The sequence below is a fragment of the Lichenostomus cassidix genome, chromosome 27 (genome assembly GCF_008360975.1).
Source record: "Lichenostomus cassidix isolate B80296 chromosome 27, HeHo_3.0, whole genome shotgun sequence".
Lineage (NCBI taxonomy): Eukaryota > Metazoa > Chordata > Aves > Passeriformes > Meliphagidae > Lichenostomus > Lichenostomus cassidix.
The window spans coordinates 3,834,512-3,842,029 of record NC_139507.1 but is presented as its reverse complement, the minus strand read 5'-3'; the positions used below and the strand labels follow the sequence as shown (position 1 = coordinate 3,842,029).

General features: G+C 40.2%; 1 long non-coding RNA gene across 9 annotated transcripts in view; it reads right to left on the bottom strand.

Annotated features, from left to right (window-relative positions):
- LOC146426662 (uncharacterized) overlaps nucleotides 1–5,613 on the bottom strand; it is a 117,029-nt gene extending 111,416 nt beyond the window's left edge. For all 9 annotated transcript variants that reach the window (XR_014856681.1, XR_014856678.1, XR_014856682.1 and 6 more), the window contains exon 1: nucleotides 4,770–5,613. This is a non-coding gene — a long non-coding RNA (uncharacterized LOC146426662). The remainder of the gene's footprint in view (nucleotides 1–4,769) is intronic.
- Between the last annotated feature and the right edge of the window lie 1,905 nt (nucleotides 5,614–7,518).

Below are 7,518 nucleotides of genomic sequence, written 5' to 3'. Positions count from 1 at the left end.
GGGGAGGAACCTGCCTGCAGCTCCTCACAAACCCCACAATCACCCCTCAAACCTCCTTCCAGCCCTCCAAAAAATCAAATTTAAAACGCTTCTCCTCCTCTCCTCCTTTATCCAGGAATATTTTCAGTGATGTCATTGCAGAGGAGATAAAATAAAAAAAGGTTTATTTGAGTTCTGCCAGCACAGGGTGGAGGTTTCTGTCAGCTTTTTAAATAAAGTGACAAAACCACCTGGAGATTTTTTTTATAGCTCAGATCGAGGGGGGAAAGAGGGAAAATGGAGTTTGGTTTTCCTGGGAATGAGGGGAAATCTCTGCTTGTGAAATATTCAGGATTTGGGGTGTGAAAAAGGGGGGAAAGATCAGGAAAATCTAGTGGGAAATGGTGGAAAATTGGGTTTTTCCTCATTTTTTTTGGTGAAGGTGATGCTCTGATCCTCCCGGGGCAGCTGCAGGGAACTCCCTGCTCCTTCAAAATCCCATTTTTTCCAGCATTTTGCTGCTGATGATCCAAGAATTCACCCTCTCCTGCCATCCCTGCATTCCAGGAAGGGAAAAAACCATCTCCAGGTGACTCCACCTCACCTCAAAAACCCGCTTTTTTCCCCAAAAAATCCCAAAAAAATCCCAAATTTCCTACGAGACAGAAATCCACGAGACACAGAATTCATCCTTTCCTTCCATCCCTGCATTCCAGAAGGGAAAAAAAACCATCTCCAGGTGATTCCACCTCACCTCAAAAACCCCTTTTTCCCCAAAAAATCCCCAAAAAACCCATAAAAATCCCCAATTACCTACGAGACAGAAAATTCCCACCTCTCCTGCCATCCCTGCATTCCGGGAAGGGAAAAAACCATCTCCAGGTGATTCCACCTCACCTCAAATCCCCTTTTTCCCCAAAAAATCCCAGAAAATCCCAAATTACCTACGAGACAGAAATCCACGAGATAGAGAATTCACCTTCTCCTGCCATCCCTGCATTCCAGGAAGGGAAAAACCATCTCCAGGTGATCCCACCTCACTTCAAAACTCCCTTTTTTCCCCAAAAAAATCCCCCAAAAACCCATAAAAATCCCAAATTTCCTACGAGACAGAAAATTCCCACCTCTCCTCCCATCCCTGAGGCCCAAAAAAACCACATTGAACACCAAATTCCTTTCTCCATTCTGCCTGGGAAACTCATCTTTTGGATTTTTTTTGATTTTTTTGGATTTTGGATTTCTCCACCCACGGGCTCTGCTGGAGCAATCTGCTCCCTGCTGGCTGTCAGGGCTTAATTAATAATTAATAATTAATAGGATAATTAATTAATAATTAATAGGATAATTAGGACCCCAGGCTGGCATTTCCGGGGCACAAATCTTTGTTTATTGGAGCGGCTGAGGGAATTTTTCCCCATTTTTTGGGGTGTTGTTGAGCTTGAGAAGCATCTGTTGGTGGTTATTTAATTTTTTTCCTCATTTTCTATTAAAAAATGGTGATTTCTGTGTTAAAATTTATGTATAAATGGGATTTATATACTAAAAAAAATCGGAATATTTCCATAAAAACGAGATCTATATATATAATTTAATTATAGATCTGCTGCTTCTCCACTCGGAGAATTAGAGCAAAGCACAAGGATGGCAGAATTTTATTTATTTTTTTTTTTAAATCCTAATTAAATCAAATTAACTCCTACCTGTTTGCTTTGTTAGCTCAGCTTCTCCCAGCCTGGGGAAAAAAAGGAAGGGAGGGAGGGATGGAAGGGAAAAAAATGGGGAAAAAAATGGGAAAAAAAATGGATTTATTATTGATTTTTCTGATGGGGATGAAGGGATGGAGATAAAAGGAGGTCTGGCTGGGGAGGCTCAGGTTAGGAATGAGTTTTAAAGTGATTTTTGGATTTAAAATAATTCTGATTTTTGCATTTAAAATAATTCTGATTTTTTGCATTTAAAATAATTCCGATTTTTTGCATTTAAAATAATTCCGATTTTTGCATTTAAAATAATTCCGATTTTTGCATTAGAAATAATTCTGATTTTTGCATTTAAAATAATTCTGATTTTTGCATTTAAAATAATTCCGATTTTTGCATTTTAAATAATTCTGATTTTTTGCATTTAAAATAATTCCGATTTTTTGCATTAGAAATAATTCCGATTTTTTGCATTTAAAATAATTCCGATTTTTGCATTTAAAATAATTCTGATTTTTGCATTTAAAATAATTCTGAACCCTCCAGAAATCAAAGCATTGACCCTGAATATTGTTTAAATAAAATAAAATTTAAAAAAAAACAGATTATTGAAGGGAATTCCACTGTGCAAGGAAGAAAATTAAATAATCCAAGCAGAATAAATGAGAAAAAAATTACAGCCTTGATTCAAATCTCAATTATTCACTCTGGGAACTCCTCCTGGTAATGATGAGTTATTGAAGGAAAAAAATAAAAAATTATTTCTTAAAAGAAATAATTCCCCAAAATCAGGTTTTTATTCCACATCCAACCTCCAGCCTGGGTGGAAAATCCATAGGAAATCACAGCAAAAAATTTAAATTTTCAAATTTAAAGTGCCTTCAGTCCCTCAGAACAGCCTGGGCGGATAATCCATAGGAAATCACAGCAAAAAATTTAAATTTTAATTTTTTAAAGTGCCTTCAGTCCCTCAGCCTGGGTGGATAATCCATAGGAAATCACAGAAAAAAAATTAAATTTTCAATTTTTAAAGTTCCTTCAGTCCCTCAGAACAGCCCGGGTGAATAATCCATAGGAAATCACAGCAAAAAATTTAAATTTTCAATTTTTAAATTGAAACCCTCAGCCCGGGTGGAAAATCCATAGGAAATCACAGCAAAAATTTTTAAATTTTAATTTTTTAAAGTGTCTTCAGTCCCTCAGAACAGCCCGGGTGGATAATCCATAGGAAATCACAGCAAAAATTTTTAAATTTTAATTTTTAAAGCGCCTTCAGTCCCTCAGCCAGGTGGAAAATCCATAGGAAATCACAACAAAAAATTTAAATTTTAATTTTTTTAAGTGTCTTCAGTCCCTCAGAACAGCCTGGGTGGATAATCCATAGGAAATCACAGCAAAAATTTTAAATTTTAATTAAATTTAATTTTTTTTAAGTGCCTTCAGTCCCTCAGAACAGTCCAGACTGCACTGGGAATTCAAATATGTCAAAAATAGGTTTTTAATGATTAAGAAAATCATTTTTAATGTCTGAAAAAAAAAGGAAATTTCACCCCAAACTCTTTCCACCCCAAATTCCAGTTGGGTTTTCCCAGGAGAATGGAAAAGATGGAATTTCCCACCTGGAAAAAAAAACCCAGGAATGTGACAAATGAGAAAATTTGGGGCAAAATTTGGGGTTTTTCTCCTCCTTTTGGAGCTCACGACACGCAGCAAACCCAAAATCCAGAGGGAGACAGAGGAAAACTTCGGGATGTGGCTGGAAAAAGGAAATTAAATTTTATTTTATCATCACATTTCTGTTCCAGAATTCAGAAAAGAGGATTGATCCCCGCGGGAGCATCCAGGCTCTGCTCTCCGGCAGAATTTGGGGATGGAAAATCCATTTTTTTCCGTTTTTTCTAAGCTCTGACAGCACTGGGTTTTCCCAGATTTTCCAGGATTTTCAGGATTTTTGGGATTTTCAGGATTTTTCCAGGATTTTCGGGATTTCCAGGATTTCCAGGATTTTTGGGATTTTCGGGATTTTCGGGATTTTCAGGATTTTCAGGATTTCCAGGTTTTCCCAGGATTTTCAGGATTTTCAGGATTTTTGGGATTTCCAGGATTTCCAGGATTTCCAGGATTTTTGGGATTTTCAGGATTTCCGGGATTTCCAGGATTTTCAGGATTTTTGGGATTTCCGGGATTTCCAGGATTTCCAGGATTTCCAGGATTTTCAGGATTTCCAGGATTTTCGGGATTTCCGGGATTTTCAGGATTTTTGGGATTTTCAGGTTTTCCCAGGATTTCCAGGATTTTTTGGATTTTCAGGATTTTCAGGATTTTCAGGATTTTTGGGATTTCCAGGATTTCCAGGATTTCCAGGATTTCCAGGATTTTTCCAGGATTTCCAGGATTTTTCCAGGATTTCCAGGATCTCCAAGATTTTCAGGATTTCCAGGATCTCCAGGATTTTCGGGATTTCCAGGATTTCCAGGATTTCCAGGTTTTCCCAGGATTTTTGGGATTTTCAGGATTTTCGGGATTTTCAGGATTTCCAGGATTTTTCCAGGATTTCCAGGATTTTCAGGATTTTCGGGATTTCCAGGATTTTTCCAGGATTTTCAGGATTTTCGGGATTTCCAGGATTTTCAGGATTTTCGGGATTTTTGGGATTTTCAGGATTTTTGGGATTTTCAGGATTTCCAGGATTTCCAGGATTTCCAGGATTTTCAGGATTTCCAGGATTTCCAGGATTTTCAGGATTTCCAGGATTTTCAGGATTTCCAGGATTTTTCCAGGATTTCCAGGATTTCCAGGATTTCCAGCTCCTCTTGCTCTGCAAGGAAAATTCAATGGAAGTTTCCCTTTTATTTCAGCACCTGAATTTGGAATTTCTCCTACTCCAGCACTTGAATTTGGAATTTTTCCTTCTACTCCAGAACTTCAGGAATTTGGATTTTTTTCCATCTACTCCAGCACTTGAATTTTGAATTTCTCCTCCTACTCCTTCACCTGAATTTGGATTTTTTCCTCCTACTCCAGCACCTGAATTTGGAATTTCTCCTTCTACTGCAGCACTTGAATTTTGAATTTCTCCTACTCCAGCACCCAAATTTGGAATTCCTCTTTCTACTCCAGCACCTCAGGAATTTGGAATTTTTTCTTCTGCTCTTTAACCTGAATTTTGAATTTCTCCTACTCCAGCACCTGAATTTGAAATTTTTTCTTCTACTGTTTCACCTGAATTTGGAATTCTTCCTTCTACTCCAGCACTTGAATTTGGAATTTTCGGTTCTACTCCTCCACTTGAATTTTGATTTTTTCCTTCTACTCCACCACGTCAGGAATTTGCACTTTTTCCTTCTACTCCACCACTTGAATTTTGAATTTCTCCTACTCCAGCACCTGAGTCTGGAATTTCTCCTTCTATTCCAGCACTTGAATTTGGAATTTCTCCTTCTACTCCACTACCCGAATTTGGAATTTCTCCCTCTACTCCAGCACTAGAATTTTGAATTTCTCCTACTCCTTCACCTGAATTTGGGATTCCTCTTTCTACTCCACCACCTGAATTTGGAATTTTTCCTTCCACTCCAGCACCTCAGGAATTTGGACTTTTTCCTTCTACTCCTTCACCTGAATTTGGAATTTCTCCTTCTCCTCCACCACCTGAATTTGGAATTTTTCCTTCTACTCCAGCACCTCAGGAATTTGGAATTTTTCTTTCTACTCCAGCACTTGAATTTGGAATTTCTCCTTCTATTCCAGCACTTGAAATTTGAATTTTTCCTTCTACTCCTCCACCCAAATTTGGAATTTCTCCTTTTATTCCAGCACAAAAACCTGAGGAATCAGAGCTGGAAAAGCCCCAAACCCCTGGAGCACAGCTTGGGGTTAGTTCTCCCCTTGAATTTTTCAGGAAAAATCCAAAATAATTTCCAAATAAAACCCTTTTGCATCTCCCTGAGCTCAGGAGTTTTATGGATCCCAATCCAGGCGTTTCCACGCTGTTTGGATTTTTGGGATTTCCCCAATCCAGGTGTTTCCATGCTGTTTGGATTTTTGGGATTTCCCCACCTCAATCCATCCCAAATTTCCATATTTTCTCCGGAATCCTCCTGGCAGCACCACAAACCCCAGGGATTGCTGCTAATTCTCACTTTTAAAGTCTTTTTTCCCCTCAAATCCTTGGCTTTTGGGAACTCCTGGAATTTTGGGAACTCTTGGGAATTCTGAGGGGAAGAGAAAGACCCAAAATCTTGCTTTTCCCAGGAGTTTATATCCAGAAAAACAGGGAAAAAAACCTCTAAAATTGTCAAAATTCACAATTCCAAATTGCACCGTTGGAAAAGAGAGAAACCCCAGAGAAAAATCCCTTTTTCACTCCCAACCATCCCGAAGGAAATCAGATTTGGGGCAAAAAACTGATGTGACAAAAATCCCTTTGAATTCTTCCCACCGTGGGGAAAGAAACCATTTTTTAGCAAAAAAAACTTTATTTGGGAATAAATTCCTTTTCCAAAATCTGTCTGCAGAGAGGCTGGCTGGACGAAAATCACCTGGCATGAGGAATTTGGGGTTTTAGACCATAAAATGCAGCAAAAAACAAACCCCAGAGGTTGAGAGGAAATCAAATCCAGGACCTGAGTGCCACCAAAATTCCATATTTATCTGTGATGTTTCCATAAATTCGGGAAGATGAGAGGGAAAACATTAATTAGGCAAACCCACTAATTGGGCACTAATCACCAGCAGATTTTATATTTTGGGATCAAATATTCCCCAAATGTGGTTATTGGGATAAAGAGCTGAGGAGGAAGAGGGAATTAAAAAAAAAAGGAGGGGAAAAGGGGGAAAAGCCCCAAAATCTGACAGTTTTGGTGGTTGGGGGAAGGAGATTTTAGCTGGATTTGGGGTTTTGTGGGGTTTTAAGGGGTTTAGGGTTGATGTGTGGGGTTGTTTTGGGGTGAGTGTTGAATTGTGGTGGCACAGGAGGAGAAGAAAAGGCTGAGGGGTCAGAGCTCTTCCTTGGGGTTGGGATTTGGGATTGGGATCTGGGATTGGGGTCAGGATCTGGGATTGGGATTGGGGTTGGGATCTGGGATTGGGATCTGGGAATAGGTTCGGGATCTGGGATTGGTGTCTGGGATTGGGATTGGGATCTAGGATTGGGATCAGGATCTTGGATTGGGGTTGGGATCTGGGATTCGGGTTGGGATCTGAGATCAGGGTCAGGATGTGGGATTGGGGTCAGGATCTGGGATTGGGATCTGGGATTGGGGTTGGGATCAGGATCTTGGATTGGGGTTGCAATCTGGGATTGGGATCTGGATCTGGGACTGGGCTCTGGGACTGGGATCTGGATCTGGGATTGGGATCTGGGATTGGGATCTGGGATTGGGCTCTGGGATTGGGCTCTGGATCTGGGATTGGGATCTGGGATTGGGATCTGGATCTGGGATTGGGATCTGGGATTGGGATCTGGGATTGGGATCTGGGATTGGGATCTGGATCTGGGATTGGGGATCTGGGATTGGGGTCAGGATCTGGGATTAGGGTCAGGATCTGGGATTGGGGTCAGGATTGGGATCTGGGATTGGGATCTGGGATTGGTGTCTGGGATTGGGGTTGGGATCTGGGATTGGGATCTGGGATTGGGGTCTGGGATTGGGGTCAGGATCTGGGATTTGGGTTGGGATTTGGGATCCCCAAATCCATCCAAACCCACTCCGAGGCTCATCACATACCTGGAGAAATTCAACCAAAACTAGAAAAACCCCAAAACCCTACCATCAACGGCGATTTTCATTTTTCCTGCAGTGTCCAAACTCTCCTCAAGGACCCAAAATTCCCAAAA